Source organism: Herpailurus yagouaroundi, unplaced genomic scaffold, assembly GCF_014898765.1.
Source record: "Herpailurus yagouaroundi ecotype Mexico unplaced genomic scaffold, PumYag 141, whole genome shotgun sequence".
In the NCBI taxonomy this organism is placed as follows: domain Eukaryota; kingdom Metazoa; phylum Chordata; class Mammalia; order Carnivora; family Felidae; genus Herpailurus; species Herpailurus yagouaroundi.
In genome coordinates, this window is record NW_024412396.1 from 46,523,923 (window position 1) to 46,544,401 (window position 20,479).

A 20,479-nucleotide genomic window follows, 5' to 3' on the forward strand; every position below is an offset into this window, starting at 1 on the left:
GACCGTCGAATTGGAAGAGGACATCTGATGGGGAAAGGCAGAGTTGTAAGACTCCCTAGGCACTAGAAAAGAAGAACCATTTTTTTTCCTTCCAACTTTATTGAAGTATAATTGACAAAATTGTGTGTGTGTGTGTGTGTGTGTGTGTGTGTGTCACTTTTTCTTTATTCCTCCATCAATTGACACTTAGATTGCTTTTGTGTGTTGGATATTGTAAATAGTGTTTCAGTGAACAAGGAAGTGCAGAGATACTGATGTATCTCTGGAAGTGAAAGGAAGTCTTTGAGACACTGATTTCATTTCCTTCAGAAATGAAAGGGTTCTCTTTTTTCCCACATCCTCACTAACTCTTGTTATTTCTTTTGTTAATAGCCATTCTAACAGGTGTGAGGTGACATCTTATTCTGGTTTTGATTTGCATGATTAGTGATGTTGAGAATCTTTTCATGTACCTTTTGGCCATTTGAATGTCTTCTTTGGAAAAATGTTTATTTAGGTCCTTTGCCTATTTTTAGGTTGGATTGTCATTATTTTTGCTACTGAGTTGTATGAGTCCCTTATAAATTTTAGATATAACCCCTTATGAGATATAGTTTATGAATGAGTCCTCCTATTCTGTAGGTTGCCTTTTCATTTTGTTGATTGTTTCCCTTGCTGTGCAGAAGGTTTTTGGCTTGTTGTAGTCCCACTTGTTAATTTTTTATTTTGTTGATTGTGCTTTTGGTGTCACGTCAAAAAATCATTGTCCAGACCAACCTTAAAGAGCTTTTAGCCTATGTTTTCTTTTAGGAGTTTTACAGTTTCACATTTTACATTTAAGTATTTATTTATTTAATTTTAATTTACATTCAAGTTAGTTAGTGTATAGTGTAATGATGATTTCAGGAGTAGAATCCAGTGATTCATCCCCTACCTATAACACCCAGTACTCATCCCAACAAGTGCCCTCCTCAATGCTCATAGCCCATTTAGCCCATCCCTCCATCCCAAACCCCTCAGTTTTTTCTCTGTATTTGAGTCTCTTATGTTTTGTCCCTCCTCCCTGTTTTTATCTTAGTTTTGCTTCCCTTTCCTAATGTTCACCTGTTTTGTATCTTAAATTCCACATATGAGTGAAGACATATTTGTCTTTCTCTGACTAACTTCACTTAGCATAATACACTCTAGTTCCATCCACATTGTTGCAAATGGCAAGATTTCATTCTTTTAAAAAATTTTTTTTAATGTTTATTTTTGAGAGAGTGAGAGAGTGCGAGCAGGGGAGGGGCAGAGAGAGGGAGACACAGAATCTGAAGCAGGCTCCAGGCTCCAAGATGTCAGCACAGAGCCTGACGCGGGGCTCGAACCCACAAACTGCGAGATCATGACCTGAGCTGAAGTTGGACGCTTAACCAACTGAGCCATCCAGGTGCTCCAAGATTTAAATCTTTTTGATTGCCAAGTAATATTCCATTGTATATATATACACCATGTCTTCTTTTTTTTTTAATGTTTATTTATTTTTGAAAGAGACAGAGACAGAATGCGAGTGGGTTGGGGCAGAGAGAGAGGGAGACACAGAATCTGAAGCAGGCTCCAGGCTCCAAGCCATCAGCACAGAGCCCGTCGTGGGGCTCTCACGAGCTGCGAGATTGTGACCTGAGCTGAAGTCGGATGCTCACAGACTGAGCCACCCAGGCGCCCCTGTACCACATCTTTATCCATTCATCAGTTGGTGGACATTTGGGCTCTTTCCATACTTGGGCTGCTGTACATAGTGCTGCTATAAACATTGGGGTGCATGTGCCCCTTTGAAACAGCACACCTGTATTCTTTGGATAAATACCTAGTAGTGCAATTGCTGGATTGTAGGGTGGTTCTATTTTTAATTTTTTGAGGAATCTCCATACTGTTTTCCAGAGTGGCTGCACCAGCTTGCATTGCCACCAACAATGCAAAAGAGATCCTCTTTCTCCTCATCCTTGCCAACATCTGTTGTTTCCTGAGTTGTTAATTTAGCCATTCTGACAGGTGTGAAGTAGTATCTCATTATGGTTTTGATTTGTATTTCCCTGATGATGAGTGATGTTGAGGATTTTTTCATGTTAGCCATCTGGATGTCTTTTTTGGAAAAGTATCTATTCATATCTTTTGTCCATTTCTTCACTGGATTATTTGTTTTTTGAGTGTTGAGTTTGATAAGTTCTTTATAGACTTTGGATACTAACTCTTTGTCTGATATGTCATTTGCAAATATCTTCTCCCATTCTATTGGTTGCCTTTTAGTTTTGCTGATTGTTTCCTTTACTGTGCAGAAACTTTTTGTCTTGATGAGGTCCCAACAGTTCGTTTTTGCTTTTGTTTCCCTTGCCTCCGGAGACGTGTTGAATAAGAAGTTGCTGCGGCTGAGGTCAAAGAGGTTTTTGCCTGCTTCCTCCTCTAGGATTTTGATGGTTTCCTGTGTTACATTGAGGTCTTTCATCCATTTTGAGTTTATTTTTGTGTATGGTGTAAGAAAGTGGTCTAGGTTCATTCTCCTGCATGTCACTGTCCAGTTTTCCCAGCACCATTTGCTGAAGAGACTGTCTATTCCATTGGATATTCTTTCCTGCTTTGTCAAAGATTAGTTGGCGATACGTTTGTGGGTCCATTTCTGGGTTCTCTATTCTGTTTCATTGATCTAAGTGTCTGTTTTTGTGCCAGTACCTTATTGTCTTGATGATTACAGCTTTGTAATATATCTTGAAGTCTGGAATTGTGATGCCTCCAGCCTTGGTTTTCTTTTTCAAGATTGCTTTGGCTATTTGGGGTCTTTTCTGGTTCCATACACATTTTTGGATTGTTCGTTCTAGCTCTTTGAAGAATGCTGGTGCTATTTTTGATAGGGATTGCTACATTTAGGTCTTTAATCCATTTCCAGTTAATTTCTGTGAGAGGTGTAAGATAGGGTTCCCATCTCATTCTTTGGATGTGGATTACAGTGTTTCTAACACTGTTTCTTGAAGAAACTATGCTTTCTCCACTGTGTGTTCTTGTGTTTCGTATCAAAGATTACTTGACCATGTATCTGTGGATTTATTTCTGGGTTCTCTATTCTGCTCTATTGGTCTCTGTGTCTGTTTTTAGCCCAGTATCATACTGTTTTGATTACTATAGATTTGTGATATAGTTTGAAATCAGGAGTTGTGATACTGCCAGCTTTATTCTTTTTTCTTAAAATTACTTTGAATATTCTGAATCTTTTGTGATTCCATATGAATTTTGAGATATTTTTTTCTATCTCTATGAAAAATGCCATTGGACTTTTGATAGGGATTGTGTTGACTTTGTACATTGCTTTGGGTAGTATGGATATTTTAATAATATTAATTCTTTCAATCCATAAACATGTGATATCTTTCCATTTATTTGTGTCTTTTTCAGTTTCTTTCATCAGTGTCTTATAGTATTCAGTGTATAGGTCTTTCACGTTCTTGGTTAAATGTATTCCTTCCTTCATTCGTTCAATTGTAAATGGAAGCTTTTTCTTTATCTCTCTTTCAAAAAGTTCATTTTTAGTGTATAGAAATGCAACTGATTTTTGTATGTTGATTTTGTATTCTGCAACTTTAACGAATTCATTTATGCTAAGTTTTTTTTGGTTGAGTCTAGAGGTTTGTTTGTTTTATACACACACACACACACACACACACACACACACACATTAGGATTATGTCATTTGCAAACAGAGGCAATTTTACTTCTATCTTTAAAAAAATTTTTTTAAAATGTTTTATTATCCATATTTGAGAGAGAGGAAGACAGAGCGTGAGCAGGGGAGGGGCAGAGAGAGCGAGTGAGCGAGAGCGAGAGAGAGAGAGAGAGAGAGAGAGAGAGACAGAATTCGAAGCAGGCTCCACGCTGTCAGCACAGAATCTGACACGGGGCTTGAACCCACGAACCATGAGGTCATGACCTGAGCCAAAGTCAGACACTTGACTGATTGAGCCACCCAGATGCCCCTTACTTCCACCTTTCTAATATGTCTGTCTTTCTCCTTTCCTTTTCTCTTCTTTCTTTTTCTTTCTTTCTTTCTTTCTTTCTTTCTTTCTTTCTTTCTTTCTTTCTTTCTTTCTTTCTTTCTTTCTCTTTTTTCCTTTGCCTAATTATTTAGGCTAGTGCCACCAGTATTATGTTGAATAGAAGTGGTGGAGAGTGGGCATTGTCTTGTTTCTGATTCTAGAAGGAACGCTTTCAGCTTTTCACTGTTGAATATGTCAGCTGTGGTCTTGTTATATGTCTTTTCTTAGGTTGAGGTACATTCCTTTTATACCTAATTTGTTGTGAGTTTTTATAATGAATGGATGTTGAATTTTGTCAAGTGTTTTATTCTGCAGCTATAGAAATGATCATATGATTTTGTCCTTCATTTCATTAGTATGTTGTATCATATGCATTGATTTGCATACACTGAACTTCCTTGCATCCCAGGGATAAGTTGCACTTTATCATGGTATGTGATACTTTTAATGTGCTGTTGGATTTGGTTTGCTAGTGTTTTGTTAAGGATTTTTGCATCTATATTCAAAAGGGTTATTGGCTTGCAGTTTTTCTTTTCTTGCAGTAGCTTTGTGTACCTTTGATATCAGGATAATTCTGGCCTCTGAAATGAGTTTGGGAGTGTCCCTTCTTCCTCGATTTTTTGAAAGAGTCTGAGAAGGATTGGTGTTAATTCTTTAAATGTTTGTTTGAATCCACCAGTGAAACCAGTGGTCCTGTGATTTTCTTTGTTGTGAGCTTAAAAAAAAAAAAGTTTATTTATTTATTTTGAGGTGGGGAGGGGCAGAGAGAGAGGGAGAGAGAGAACCCCAAGCAGCTCCATGCTCATCATGGAGCCCAACATGGGGCTCAAACCCATGACCATGAGACCAGGACTTGAGCCAAAATCAGGGGTTGGACACCAAACTGACTGAACTACCCAGGCACTCCTGTTGTGAGATTTTTGATTAATGATTTAATCTCATGACTCATTTTTGGTCTCTTCAAATTTTCTACTTCTTTATGATTCAGTCTTGGTATGTTGTATGTGTATATGAATTTATCCATTACTTCTAGGTTATCCAACTTGTTGGTGTATAATTATTCATAGTAGTCTTTTATGATCTTTTTATTTCTGTGGTATCAGTTATTATTTCCCTTTTTTCATTTCTGATATTATTTGCTTGAGTTCTTTCTTCTTAGTCTTGCTAAAGCTTTGTCAATTTTATTTTTTCAACAAATCAGCTTCTAATTTTGTTTACCTTCTCTATTATTTTTCTAGTCTCTGTTTCATTTACCTCCACTCTAATCTTTATTCCTTCCTTGTGCTCATTTTGGGATTAGTTCTTCTTTTTTTTATTTCCTTGAGGTGTAAAATTAGATTGTTTAAAATCTTTCTTGTTTCTTTTAATGTAGGTTTATTGCTATAAACTTTCCTCTTAAAACTGCTTTTGCTGCAAGCTATAGGTTTTGATATGTTGTTTCCATTTTTGTGTGCTTCAAGATATTTTTGGATTTCCTTTTATTTCCTTAATGATCCATTGGCCATTCAGAAGTGTGTTGCTTAACTTTTACATTTATGAATTTTCCAGCTTTCCTCCTGTTATTGATTTCTAGTTTCATACCATTGTGGTTGGAATAGATAATTGATTTCATTTTAATCTTACTAAATTTTTTAAAGCCTTGGTTGTATACTAGTATATGATCTGTCCTAGAGAAAGTTCTGTATGCAGTTGAGAAGAATGCATATTCTGCTGCTCTTGGATGGAATGTTCTTTATATCTATTAGGTCTGTTTTGTCTAAAGTGAACTTTAAGTTCAGTGTTTCCTTATTGAGTTCTGTCTGGGTGGTCTATTGTTGAAAGTGGAGTATGAAGTCCCTTGCTATTTTCATATTGTTGTCTATTACTTCTTTCAGATCTGTTAGTATTTGCTTAATATATTCATGTGTTCATTGTTGGGTGCATATATATTACAACTGTTATATCTTCTTGATGAATTAACCCCTTTATCATTATATAATAACTTTCTTTTGTTATGGTTTTTGACTTGAAGTCTATTTTGTCTGGTGTAAGTACAGTTACCCCTGCTCCATTTTGTTTTCCATTTGCATGGAATATTTATTCCCATCCCTTCACTTTCAACAATATATGTTCTTAAAGTTGAAGTGAGTCTCTGGTAGGCAGGATATAATTGGGCTTTTGTTGTTGTTGTTGTTAATCCATTCAGCTACTCTATGACTTTTGATTAGAGAATTTAATTCATTTACACTCAATGTAACTATTGATAGATAAGGACTTACTGTTACCATCTTGTAATCGTGTTTTGGCTATTTTGTAGTTCCTTTGTTTCATTCTTCCTCTCTTGCTCTCTTCTTTTGTGATTTGATTTTCTATAGTGTATGCTTAAGTTTATTTCTCTTTCTTTTTTGTGTATGTAGTATAGTTTTTTGACTTGAGGCTATTATGAGACTTATGTAAAATATAACAGTCTATTTTAGGATGATAACTTTCGTACAAAAACCTTACCTTTTACTTCCCCCTTTTATGCTTTTTTTTAAAAATTTTAATGTTTATTTATTTTTGAGAGAGAGAGAGAAAGAGAGAGAGCGAGAGCATGAGCAGGAGAGGAACAGAGAGAGAGGGAGACACAGAATCCGGAGCAGACTCCAGGCTCTGAACTGTCAGCACAGAGCCTGATGTGGGGCTCAAACTCATGAATGATGAGATCATGACCTGAGCTGAAGTCAGACTCTTAATTGACTGAGACACCCAGGTGCCCCTCCCCCTTTTATGTTTTTGATAGCACAACTTACATCTTTTTATATCATGTATCCATTAAAAAATTATTGTACCTATAGTTGTTTGTTTTTTTTTAAGATGTTTTATTTTCTTAAGTAATCTCTATGCCCAACGTGGGGCTTGAACTTACAACCCTGAGATCAAGAGTTGTGTGCTCTACTGACTGAGCTAGCCAGGTACCCTGTACCTATAGTTATTTTAAGTCATTTTTTCTTAAAAGTTTTTTTTCCTTTATACCAGAGTTAAGTGATTTAAACACTACCTTTACAGTATTAGGGTTTTCTGAATTTGATTATATACCTACTTTTACCAGTGAATTATATACTTTCAGATTTTTTATGCTAGTAATAGCCTTTCACTTCTACTTGAGGACTCTCTTTAGTGTTTCTTGTAAGGTATGTTTAGTGGTGATAAACTCCTCAGCTTTTGTTTGTCTGGGAAGTTCTCTATTAACCTTCATTTTCAAAGGGCATCTTTGATGGGTAAAGTATTCTGGGTTGGCAGTTTTTTCTGCCTGCAAGATTTCTGCCAAGAAATCAGCTGATAGCTTTATAAGCATTCTCTTGTTTATAACACATTTCTTTCTCTTGCTGCTTTCAAAATTCTTTCTTTGTCTATGATTTTTGATAGTTTTATTGTAACTTGTTTTAGTGAAGTCATCGCTGGGTCAAGTCTTATTGAGGACCCATGAGATGAGCTTCATGTACCTGGATGTCTTGATCTCTCCCAAGATTTGGGAAGTGTTCAGCTATTAGCAGAGAAACTACTTCTTTTGGCCACCCAAATTACTCCCAAGTGCCTACCAATTTACATGTAAAACTCCCTTTTCTGTCATTTAAGCATTCAACCAACTGACGCCAAACTAATTTTAGTCTTGTATCACATGATTCCATAATACGTACCCAGTTCTCTGGGCAAACAGACCCAATCCAAGCACAGCTTGAGCTTTCTCTCTCCTTTGTTTAACCTGTTTTACGTTCTTGAAATGTCTTCAGTTTCTCGGCCTCAACCCTAAGTCTTCATCTGTCAGAATTCTGGACCGTTCTCAATACTGAGACAAAAATTCTACCTAAAGATCAGTTCCTAATTTTTAAGGACAGAAGTGACTCCCTCCACCGCCATTTGCTTCTGATGATATTTCTATTACTTTCTTTAAAAACAAATTTTTTTAACATTTATTCATTTATTGAGAGATGGAGAGAAACAGAGCATGAGTGGGGGAGGGGCAGAGAGAGAGAGGGAGACACAGAGTCAGAAACAGGCTCCAGGCTCTGAGCTGTCAGAACAGAGCCCGATGCAGGGTTCAAACCTCCCCCCCCCCCCACTGTGAGATCATGACCTGAGCTGAAGTGAGACACCCAACTGACTGAGCCACCTAGGCACCCCTATATTGCTTTCTTTTAAAACAATTTTTTTGAGTTTATTTATTTATTTATTTATTTATTATTATTTTTTTTTACAGTCTTGACGTCTTTTATTTTTTTTTACATTTATCACGCCATGAATTCATAGGGAATGGGTTCCAACAGCTTAGGCTCCTTTCCATTGGTTCTCACAAAGTGTGCTTCTCTGGGTGGGGCAGGCTGGCGCTTCAGTTGAACCCAAGTACCTTTCTCCTTGGCTTCCTTCTTTTTCTGATCATTTTCCTTCACACTCTTCAGGAAGCTGTCTCGGCTCTTTGAGTGCTTAATGTGTTCGATACGTACATTAATTCTCTTAGCAAGAATCTTGCCCTTAATTTGTTTGTTTACAACAATGCCAACAGCATGCTGGGTAACATTGTAGACTCTTCCAGTTTTGTGGTAACATTTGTGGGGCATTCCTTTTTGAACAGTACCCATTCCCTTGATGTCCACAATATCACCTTTCTTGTAGATTCACATGTATGTTGCCAAAGGAACAACTCCATGTTTTCTAAAAGGCCTAGAGAACATATAGCGAGTATCTCTCTTCTTTCCCTTTGTGTTGGTCATTTTGGCGAATTACTGGAAGATGGCAGTTCCGGCCGAAAGGAAGCTGTGTTTATTTATTTTTAAGAGAGAGAAAGAGAGACAGAGCATGAATGGAGAAGGAGCAGAGAGAGAGGGATACACAGAATCTGAAGCAGGCTCCAGGCTCTGAGCTGTCAACACAGTCCTGATGTGGGGCTCGAACTCACGAGCTATGGGATCATGACCTAAGCTGAAGTTGGATGCTTAACCAACTGAGCCACCCAGGGGCCCTGATAATTATATTACTTTCAAGTCAACTATAACCTACTTATTTGTTGGACAGCTTTTGTGTGTGTCTTCTCCATCTAGCTTCGTTGGAAGACCCTTGAGAATTGGATCTAATTCATTTTTGTATTCCCTGTAGGACTTGCATGGTTCCTTGAATATAGTGATTTTCCATAGATGAAAATGACACGTTGGGACACCTGGGTGGCTCAGTTGGTTGAGCATCTGACTCTTGCTTTCAACTCAGGTCATGATCTCATGGTTGTGAGATTGAGTCCCACATCGGGCTCTGCACTGAACATGGAGCCTGCTTTGGATTCTTTCTCTCCCTCTCTTTCTGCCTCTGCCTCTCTCTCTCTCTTTCTCTCTCTCTCTCTCTCTCTCTCAAAATAAATAAATGAACATTAAAAAGTGGCATGCCTTAATCCTGTTCTTTTTTTTGTTTTTAATTTATCCCATTCTTTTATTGAGGTAGAGGTAGACATAAAGTCTCTTAGATGCCTTAATCCTGTTCCTGTGGATCCTGACTCTAGAAGAAAGGAAACCTCCATTTAGAGCTTTGATATAGATTGAATTTTGTCCCCCCACCCCCCAACTGTATTGAAGCCCTTACCACCTTTACCTCAAATGGTGATCTTATTTGGAAGTAGAGTCATTGCAGGTATAATTAGTTAAGATTAGGTCATACTAGAGTAAGGTGGCCCTTATTTCAATATGACTGATGTCCTTACAAAAAGAGAGATTTGGACACAGACACACACAAAGAGAACACCATGTAAAGATTGGAGTTCTGCCATAGCTAAGGATCTGTCAGACTGGAGGGGAGACTGAAACACATTTCTTTCTGGAGCGTTAAGAGAGAGCAATACCCTGATGGCACCTTCATCTCAGACTTGTAGCCTCCAGAACTGTGAGACAGTCCATTTGTGATGTTCAAACCTCTCAGTTGTAGTACTTTGTTGTGGCAGTACCAGGAAACTCCTACCAGCCTGCATTTTCACCATCCTCAGAACAAACAAGAATGGAGTATTTTATTTTATTTTTTTTTTCAACGTTTATTTATTTTTGGGACAGAGAGAGACAGAGCATGAACAGGGGAGGGGCAGAGAGAGAGGGAGACAAAGAATCGGAAACAGGCTCCAGGCTCTGAGCCATCAGCCCAGAGCCCGACGCGGGGCTGGAACTCACGGACCGCGAGATCGTGACCTGGCTGAAGTTGGACGCCTAACCGACTGCGCCACCCAGGCGCCCCAAGAATGGAGTATTTTAAATAATCGTTTTCTTGGTAGAGCTGAGGGCTGAGGTAAGGTAGCCTGATAACAAAGTAACCAGAACCTTCTCTATTATTTGCACCCCTGGTCCTTGGCTCTAGACTGAGTTCTTATGTCCCTCAGAGCATCTTTAGCACTGGGAACTCAGCATGTCAGAACTGGACAGTCTTTCATCTTTTGTTTTGTTTTGTTTTGTTTTTAATGTTTATTTCTGAGAGAGAGAGAGAGAGAGAGAGAGAGAGGGAGAGAGAGAGAGAGAGAGAGAGAGAGAGAGAGGTGGGGGAGGGCAGAGAGAGAGGGAGGCACAGAATCCAAAGCAGGCTCCAGGTTCTGAGCTGTCAGCACAGAACCCGATGTGGGGTCTAACCCATGAACCGTGAGATCATTACTTGAACTGAAGTCAGACATTTCACCGACTGAGCCACCCAGGTGCCCTTGGACAGTCTTTTATCTTTAACCCTCTTCCTCCCTCCTAAGCCTCTCTCAGTTATTATTACCATGTTCCTGTCAGTCCCTCTGGCTAAAGCCTCTGTGAGCCCTCCCTTTTCTTATCCCCAATTTAAAAAGTCTAGATTTCTTCCATTTTTTGAAAAATAGGAAGATCTGGCAGCATCAGATCCTCATACTGGTGGCAATAATTGGACAGACGGAGGGGCAGACCCTTAACGCAGAGAATGTGTTCTCAGTCCTGCCTGATAGCACCATGCCTGAGCCTTGTCTGCGTTGGGGACTGGGACTCTGGCGGGATGAAGTGAGAACACTGCCTCTTTTCTCACAGGGCTCTAAGCGTAGACTTTCTGATCCTGGACTGAGTCAGACTGAAGGTTTGTATCCTGCTCTGTCACCGGCTGGGAGGCAGCCACGGAGAGGCTCCTTAAACAGGGCCTCTGTTTACTAATCTGTAAATGAGATGGTAATAGAGGTCACTTCATAGGGGTGTTGAGAGAATTAAATGACTTCATGCACATCAGGAGGTTAGAACCTGGCACATAGCAGGTGCTTCATAAATGATCATTTAATTGTATTGTTATATATGCAAGAAACTCTTATTGGCATTTATCCAAACAGCCTTATTATTTTTCATAAAGGAGAGCATAGTCACCCTTCAGTTTTTCTTTGCTTTCCCCCCGTTCCTCACCAGTTTCACACACATTAAGAAATGTGGTAATTTATACACACAGACTCAGGGCTGGCCTAGCAGGGAATTTGGAACACAGCTTCTGGGATCTAAAGTAGCTGAGCTCCTGGGCCTCTCCTGGCTGCTGAGTCCCCTGTGCTTATCTGCCTTCGATGTTGCTTAGGTTCTAGCGACCAAGGACACAGCTTGGTGACTGGCCTCCCGAGGCCTACGGAGTCGCCAGGAGGTGCCTCTAATTAGGTACACTGTTGAGCACACAGGTATTTATCCTGGAGGCAAGAAAGGCTGCTGGGAATAGCTGCTTAACATGAAATGCAGACAGCAAGTCCAGTGTTGGTTAGAAGCAAGTTAACTATGATTTGAGGCATTGGCAAAGCCCAGGTAAGCCAACAGCGAGAACCCCAAACCCAATCGTTTGCAGCATATCCCCTTATTGGGCCACTCCTAAGCTGAGCGGATTCATTCAGCTGATATTTACTGATTGAATTCCCATAAACTGTAGGGATTTATTAAGCAATTCCTGCGTGTCAGATACATATAGTACAAGGTGTTAACGATAAATGAAATGATGAGTGAGACACAGTCCTGCCTGTAAGGAGTTTATAATCTGGTCATTGGGATTGACGGATGAGCTAATAGTGGTGTTGGGGTTGGGGGGTAGTCACAGATGTGGGTTACAGTATCCCAGAGTGGAGGAATCGTGACTCAGCGGGGGGGGGGGGCAACGAGGGGACCATCATACTTGTCATTTTTTATCTAATGCCCTATAAGATTGACTTTTGTGAAGATAAGGATTGTGACTGTCTTTTTATTGCTGTATCTCCAGGGCTGGCCCAGGGGTTGGTGTACGGTAGAGGCTCAATTAACATTCGGTAAATAAGGCAATTAAATAGTGTCTAAGCTGAGAACTGAAGGATGAGGTGTTAGCCAGGAGGAAAGCGTGTGTGTGTGTGTGTGTGTGTGTGTGTGTGTGTGTGTGTGTGTAGGTGGGATAGAAGAGTGGCAGTAGGAAATAAAATGGTGAGAAAGGACATCATGGGGAGGGGGTGGCATGTACTCCTTGGGAAGGACAAAGACTGGTTCTGGAAACGTTTGCTCCTACAGTAGGGTGGTATAGAGGCAATTCAAGAGGCATGGGAAAGGCTGATGGTGAAAACAACACAGAATTATTAAATATTTAAACAAGAAAGACTGGTTGGATTTGACATGTATGTTTAAGGTGCAGGAAAGGGATGGGATTGGAGAGGACAGAGTAGAAGCAGAGAGGCCGATTCAAGGGCTTCTGTAGCAATCTTGATTGGAGATGGAGGCGGCTGGACAAATTACTGACAATGGAGATGGGGATGTGGATAGATTCCAAAGCAACTAGGGATGTAGAATTGTCAAGTCCTGGCAACTGTATCTAGAGAAGGAAGGAAGGAATAGCACTGCACCTTTAAAGAATTTTTTTTAATGTTTATTTATTTTTGAGAGAGAGAGAGAGAGAGAGAGCGAGCGAGCAGGGGAGAGGCAGAGAGAGAGGGAGACACAGAATCCAAAGCAGGCTCCAGGCCCTGAGCTCTCAGCATAGAGCCTGATGCAGGGCTCGAACCCACAAACCACAAGATCATGACCCGAGCCGAAGTCGGACGCCCAACCAACCGAGCCACCCAGGTGCCCGTCACTGCATCTTTAAAGGATGCTAGCATCATTCACTTACTTGATAAACAACAGAGAAAGAGTAGAAGTGGGGGAGATAAAACCACATGTGGACACACCGAGCTTGAGTTGCCTACAGGAGGTTCAGTGGGCAGGTGCATACATCAGGCTTAACCTCAGGAGATAGATCTGGCTTGATATACAGGTTTAGATGCTCATTAGCATAACCTAGCAGGTCCATTGATAACACTCAGAAGGCCCATGAACCTTGGAAATTACAATGGAGTTTTAATGCATGTGCATTGTTCTGGAGAGTTAGCTTTGTATTAACCTTTCCAAATAAGTTAACTCTTGATCCTTAGGGCCACTGGAACTAGAAGAGAGGTGGAATTGCTCAAGCAGAGGTAGGAGGAAGAGAGCTGTGGAGCGTTTGGGGGATGGGGGCACTGTGCTGAATCCGTGGTGGGGGGTGGTATGTGGGGAATGAGATGAAGATTTACAGAAAACATTAACTTGACTGTTTATAAAGCGCTTTTACAGACACTGTCATTTCATGTCTCAGTAACTCAACTAGATATTTATCATTTGGCTCTGTGTCAGAGTTCAGTACAAGACACAGAAACTTGGCTATAAATTTTCAAACAAGAAGGGATTTAATACAGAGAATTGGGTGCTTACAAAATCACTGGAAGGGTGAGCCTCAGGGGAAAAATTTCCAGAACAATATGGGACCAAGGTCAGAAGGCACCCTTGCAGTTGCCCTCCTGGTATTGGCAAAGCTGGGATCAGAAAGTCCCTGTGGCTGCTGCCATTGCTGCAGCTGCGTTTTGACCCTCAGAAAGCTGGAGAAGGGCACTGGGACACTGCTGGGGTTCAAAAGTCTTATGTTTCTGTGACTTTCCTTTATGGCAGTGAGCAGCCAAGGAGCCAGAAGATCACCCCCATCTTACCTACCTACACCTCCTTGCATGAATGCATATAATTAGTGGAACCCAGTTAACCCCTGCACCCCTAGATTCAGGGAGGTCTGGAAAATATCTTTATTCTACCTCTCCACCTAAAAAAGAGAGTGAAATGGAGGTAGAGAAGAGGTTCCCCCCCCCCCCAAGGTACAGATAGCAGATATTTTAGTCTTAAAATACGTGGTGTGTATTATAGCTACCCAGCTTTCCTATTGCAGTGCAAAAGCAGCCGTAGTAAGCGTATGTAAGAATGAGAATGGTTGTGTTCTAATAAAACTTTATTTATAAAAATAGGTAGTGGGCTGGATTTGGCCTATGGGCCATAGTTTGCCTACCCCTGAGGTAAGCAAATCAATTCACCGTAATTATAATGGGTTCATTTTACAGATGAGGGAACTAAACCATTTAGCCAGTGTAAGCGATTTAGAGCCATTTAGCCAGTATAAGTGAAAACATACCCTCATTATTTTGGTTTCAAAGTTCATGCTATTTTCAGCAAACCTTGATGCTGAGCCCAACTCTTTGAGAGACTTGTGATCTAAAGAGGAGATAAAGTGTCCAATTCACAGACCATGGTAAAGGCCCCAAGAATTGCAATGCCTTGTAGGCATGTCAAACACTCTTCTCTTTGACAGGAGAAATAAAAAAAAAAAAAGTTATGTGAGCTAGGTGTTGAAGAAAGGTATAACTTTAATAGGTAGAGATAGTAAGGGGCAGGTGGGGCACAAAAAAGCATTTAAAGTGGCGTGGGAAACTTCAAGGCAAGTTTACGAAAACAGCTGGAATCCAAACTCATCTGAACACTGCATCCTTCTGGGTTTTGAGAGAGGAAGGCTGGATTATGGAAAACCTTGGATGATAGGATTAAAAATCTGGATTTAAAAAGCAGAAACCCTGGCAATTTTTGAACAGGGCTGTGACACACACACATTACTGCAGGAAGAATGATCTGGTGGTATTGTGGTACAGAAGTTTTTGACTCAAAAGCTACGGCCAACAATAATTCACATAGGAAGTGATTGCAGTATCTTTTCATGCAAAGGAAGCAGTGGATATGAGGGACTTCTTGAGCCATTCATGACACTTGGAAATTTATAAATGTAGGTGGGTTGGAAGGATGGCTTTGATAATGAAAAATGAGAATAACAAAAGTTAGTCAGGAATAGGATGTTGTTTGTGTAGGAAACATGGTGGGTTCCATCTTGGATATTAGGTAATGAGTGGGAGAAATGGAAATATGGGGCAGGCAATTAGAGATATGGGCTTCATTTTCAAGAGAGAGGTGGTTGGGTATTGTCACATACAGCTGGACAGAGAGCCACAGAAAAGCTCATGTCTCTGATGGTTGTGGGTGGTAGGGAATACCCAAGGCAGAAACCAGGGGTCTTAGGTCATCAAGACCTAAGGGTGAGTATTACCAGAGGAGTCAGGGGAGGAGCTATTTCCAGAAAAGGGAATGGCCAGTAGTGTTGCATGCCACAAGGAGGACAAGAAATGTTCATGAAAGGCCACTTGACTTGGTGATGACACAGTTGTGGTGGGTGAACTCTGAGAGAGCTGTTCAGTGTGTGGTAAGTAGACGGAAGAAGAACTTGTGGACTGTTCCCTCGAGGAATTCGATATTGGAAGGAAAGAGGAGAGAAGATGGGAGACTAAAATTTATTTGTGTTTAAGTTGGTTAATTCTTCAGTGCCTAAATACCATAAGTGACTTCCCTCATCCGAACGTATCCTGATTTCTCCCCCTCCCCTACCAGGAGTTCCTAAAGGAAAGGGGGTCAAAGGAAGAACACCGTCTATTCTCTCTTGATTCCAGGATCTGTTTTTTGGCCAGCTGTTCGTGTCTGACTTGACTTTGCTGTTTGGTTCCGCCACGGCCTCTCCTGGCAACCTGTGAGGTAATACACAAATGTGTGCGGTGGTTAAGCAACCGCTTCCAGCCGTGGAGGCTCAGCTAAATTTGGAACACGCATGAGTCCCAGTCTACGTCTTCGTTCAGTGGGGAAAAAATAAGTCCCTGACTCTGAAATTTCAGAGGTTATACATTTACGGAATATGAAATCAGTGTGCTGATGATTTTTGCCTTACCTCACTGGATTCCTTTAAAATCTACTAGAGAATTGCTGTGCAGTGAAAATTTCGTTCTTTTCAGGATCTTTTCTAGAAAAGAAAGTAGGTATGGCCAAGCTCCAGAAGGAATGGAGTATCTTACACCAGTGCTTTTTATGACAATAAGCAAAAGCAACATACATTACAATGACAACAAAGCAAACAAACTCTAGGGTCAGATGGAAATGATTTTATCTCTCTAAATTAAGATTCTTTCTTTTTTATTTTTCTTTTTTCTTTTTTGGAAAAATTGGGCGTGGAGCCCAATGTGGGGCTTGAACTCACAGCTGTGAGGTGAGATGAAGGGTTGGATGCTTAACTGACTCAGCCACCCAGGCACCCCGAGGCTCTTTTTTTTTAAAAAAAAATTTTTTTTTTCAACGTTTATTTATTTTTGGGACAGAGAGAGACAGAGCATGAACGGGCGAGGGGCAGAGAGAGAGGGAGACACAGAACTGGAAACAGGCTCCAGGCTCTGAGCCATCAGCCCAGAGCCCGACGCGGGGCTCGAACCCACGGACCGCGAGATCGTGACCTGGCTGAAGTCGGACGCTTAACCGACTGCGCCACCCAGGCGCCCCGAGGCTCTTTTTTTATTCTAACTCTTATTTCCTTTCACACCTTGGTTAGTGGCTTCCACAACATAATCAGCTTGGTCTCAAGTCGGTTATGAAATGGATGCATCGAGATGTAACTTGGATTAATATTCTTCTCTCAGTCAAATTCACTTCCTTACTCTTGTATTTAAACCACTATGTTATTCTCAAAGGCCCTAAGCTGTGTTTCTCTGGAGCTGTTTAGCGACCGGAAGTGGTCTAGTCCTCCTTCCCATTGTGTAGAACTTCAGTTTTTGAAGTGTTTAGATATCCAGTCATTTCATTCGACCCCACAACAATCTGTGAGATAGGCAGTATTATCATTAAGCCCATCTTACAGATAAAGGAACTGAGATTCAGAGTGGTTAGTTAATTGGATCAGAGTCACATAGGATGCCAGCAGCAGATTCAAGGCTAAAGCTCAAGTTCCTCTAAGCTCTAAATTTATCCCGTTTTATTCCCATGGTGCTTTGGGTGTCATTTTTGACATGAGTGTTTTCTTTCATTCTTAAGCACTTCAGTGAATAAGCTTTGTACACCATCAGGTTGGTTTCTGGTAGTACGTTGATTGTGGAGGGCTAGGGGCAGAAACCACAGCCTTGGAGTGAGAGCTCCCCTTCTTGGAGGTTTGGCCTTTATTGAATGGAGGGCTCTTGTTAAGGAAAGGTCTACATTGAGATAAGAGGCTTGCCAGTCTTTCAAAAAGTGGAAGTTTCTGGGCTCCTTGGGGATGGCTAATCATAGTGATTATGGAGGAGTTTGCAGATGTGAAGTACGTTATAAATGCTGGAGGAGCGGCTGGCGGTAGAGTGTGTTTCTGGGGAGATGGGTATTTGCATTTTTTATCTTCTGGACACTGCTGCCTTTGGCACACTCGTGTTTTCCATAAACAAGCCTGTTTTTCTTCTCTCTAGAAACAGGTCCGTTATCTAGCTTCGTGGTGGTTTTCTGTACGTGTGAGCTTGTGCTCCAGTTAAATTGAACGCTTGTACTGCTGCAAGACTGAATTTAGTGACGTTGCCAATATCTTAGCCCTCAAGTAGTCTTTAAATATCCTTAGCCTTGGGAGCTGGCCCAAGAAACTGCTTATTCTTTTCCCCATAGCACTCAGCGTATAAATCCCCAATTACTGCTGACCAAAGATAGGTAAAGTACAAATCAATAAGCATTTTGTTCCTATATTTTAGGGAATGAGACAACGAGTGAGAGAAAACCCTTTGATGAGGGCTTCAAATTATTGTCATTGTTCTACAGATTAACAGGGCTGAGTCTATTATTATTCTCATTCGTTGACTACCATGTCCTTACATTGCACTAAAAGGGTTTTTTAGGAGCTTTTTGAAATATAACTCATATACCAACAATTCACACATTCAAGGTATACCGTTCAATGGTGTGTGGCGTGCTACATTATCAATTTTTTCTAAGTTTATTTATTTATTTCGAAAGAGAGAGAGTGAGCAGTAAGGAAGGGGCAGAGGGAGAGAGAGAGGGAGAGAGAGAGGGAGAGAGAATCCCAAGCAGTACATTCTTAATTTTTTAAAGTTATGGCCAAAGACATGAAACATAAAATGCCACAGTTTTGTGCAACTGTCACCACTATTTCCAAAGTCTTTTTTATCGCCTCAAACAGAAACACCGTACTCATTTAACAATAACTCCACCTGAAAGGATTTTTGAATGTGCTTTGATTGCTACCTTCATATGTGGGCAAAGCCTTTGAGGAAGATTCTGTTTATTCTTTGCGGGAAGTTCCATATGGTACGTGACACAGGTTGGGTGCCCTCGGGAAGCAGCCTCTGGGATGAGTAGGCAGGACATCATGGGAGCATCTCTCAGGGTCCACACTTGGGCGGAAGTGAGGGGGTGGGACTGGGCAGCGGGAGAACGCGGGCTCCACTGCAGCCAGAAGGCCTATCCCAACCCCCCGGGGCTCCAGAACTGGGCGTCAAGGATGCGTCTCTATATCGTTTTTCCTCCAGTCATCAGATGCCACAGGCCCTGGGGGATACCTGAGCCGGAGCTAAGTAAGTTACTCCTTCAACCAGGGGACCTGGGGAGAGAGCTGACAGCGGAGAGCTATGAGCCAGCAGTGTTCTTGGCAGCTGGGGGACGAAATCTTCAGCCAACGCATCCGAAGGTGGCTGTCCTTTGGAGTCATGTGGGCATCCTCAGTAAGTGCCATGCCTGGTTTAATTGACATGGGGGGACCAGAGGGCAGCAGGAGTTCTAAGAGCTGCCTGGTGACTGTAGTGAGCAAGTCTGGGACTGCCTGCTTTCAGTCCTGAGGAGGTGGCCGGTCGGTGCGGTGCCACCACTGTGGGAAGAATCTGCATTTTGGAGTCAGGAAGATTCGCATGTGGCTCAACCACTTACTAGCTCAGTGAGTTCTCATTTAGGTTCTGCTGGTAAGACTTTGCTGCTGGGCTTTAAAAAAATGTATATAAGTATAAATATAAATATAAATATAAATATAAATATAAATATAATATAAATATAAATGGAGGTGCATTTGAGTGGTTGGGAGGGGACTTACAAATCAATACAAACCCAGGGAACACTGACAAGAAAATTTGGCATAAGACAAGAATGCATAATTTACGAAGAAGTTCAGATAACTTAAACATTTGAGGATATAGTGTCTTAACGCATCGATTGCCTTTCGCGTCTGAAGACATGAAAATTACAACTGTGTTTGCGTATAGCACTCAGTAATGGTGAAGGTGGTGACTGGAGACAGTTTTACACTCTTGGTGTGTGTGCACTGGTACAGCATTTATGGTGGAATATGTGATTCTTAAGGTGAATCAACTCTAATTCCCAGAGGTTTCTCCTGAGGAGACTGGTGTGTAAAGATGTGTGCGTAAAGGTGTGATTGGCCACGGCGGGAGATCGGGAGCAGAACAGCGTCTCGCGAGTAGGGTGTTGGTTAGACAGCTCATGGTACATACGTATTTGGGAATTATGTAGTCGTTAAAAAAATGATGTAGCGTGCACGTATTAACAGAGGAAGATAGCCATCGCGTATTTTTAAACGAGAGAGAAAACAGCATGAGCCGATTTCTGCATTAAAATCATATTTGCGTTGAAAATGCCTGTAAGAAAAATACCCGACATTAAGAGTAGGCAGTGTTTCTTCCCCTGAGAAGAATTACAGGTGAATTTTACTTTCTAGCCCATAACTCTCTATAATGCTTCGACTTTAAAAAAAAAAGAACATTATGCATATATTAATTTTTGTGTTAATTTTATATTCAGGAAAAACAGCCATTCCCCAAAGTGACGTGGTTCCAAAATTAACACACGCACACCTCCATCCATACGTGCTTGTGTATGTCTGTGTGTGTGTTCATCTCCATGTGTCCCCAGCTGTCTGAGAGGGAACGGTCTATAATCTAATTAGTGGTTATTCCTAGGATTGGGGGTCATCGGTGATTTTCCTTCCTTATGCTTACTTATACTTCACAAATTCTCATTTTCTTCTTTTTGAAGTTTACGTATTTATTTTGAGAGAGACAGAGATAATGAGAGTGGAGGAGGGGCAGAAAGAGAGGGAGAGAGAAAATCCCAAGCAGGCTCTGTGCTGCCAGAGTAGAGCCTGCTGTGGGGCTGGAACTCAGGAAGCTGTGAGATCAGTGACCCGAGCTGAAACCAAGAGTCAGACGCTTAACTGACCGTGCCACCCAGGTGCCTCTATACTTCACAAAATTTTAAATGATGGTATCACTCTTTCAACGGGAAATAAAAAAAGGG

The 20,479-nt window shown here is 41.1% G+C and overlaps 1 protein-coding gene and 1 pseudogene across 12 annotated transcripts in view; one reads left to right on the forward strand and one right to left on the reverse strand.

Moving 5' to 3' along the window:
• The window catches only part of RGS6 (regulator of G protein signaling 6), a 603,304-nt gene that overhangs the window by 69,041 nt on the left and 513,784 nt on the right, over nt 1-20,479 (forward strand). The window lies entirely within an intron of this gene.
• Nucleotides 8,258-8,872, reverse strand: LOC121032003 (60S ribosomal protein L21-like; annotated as a pseudogene).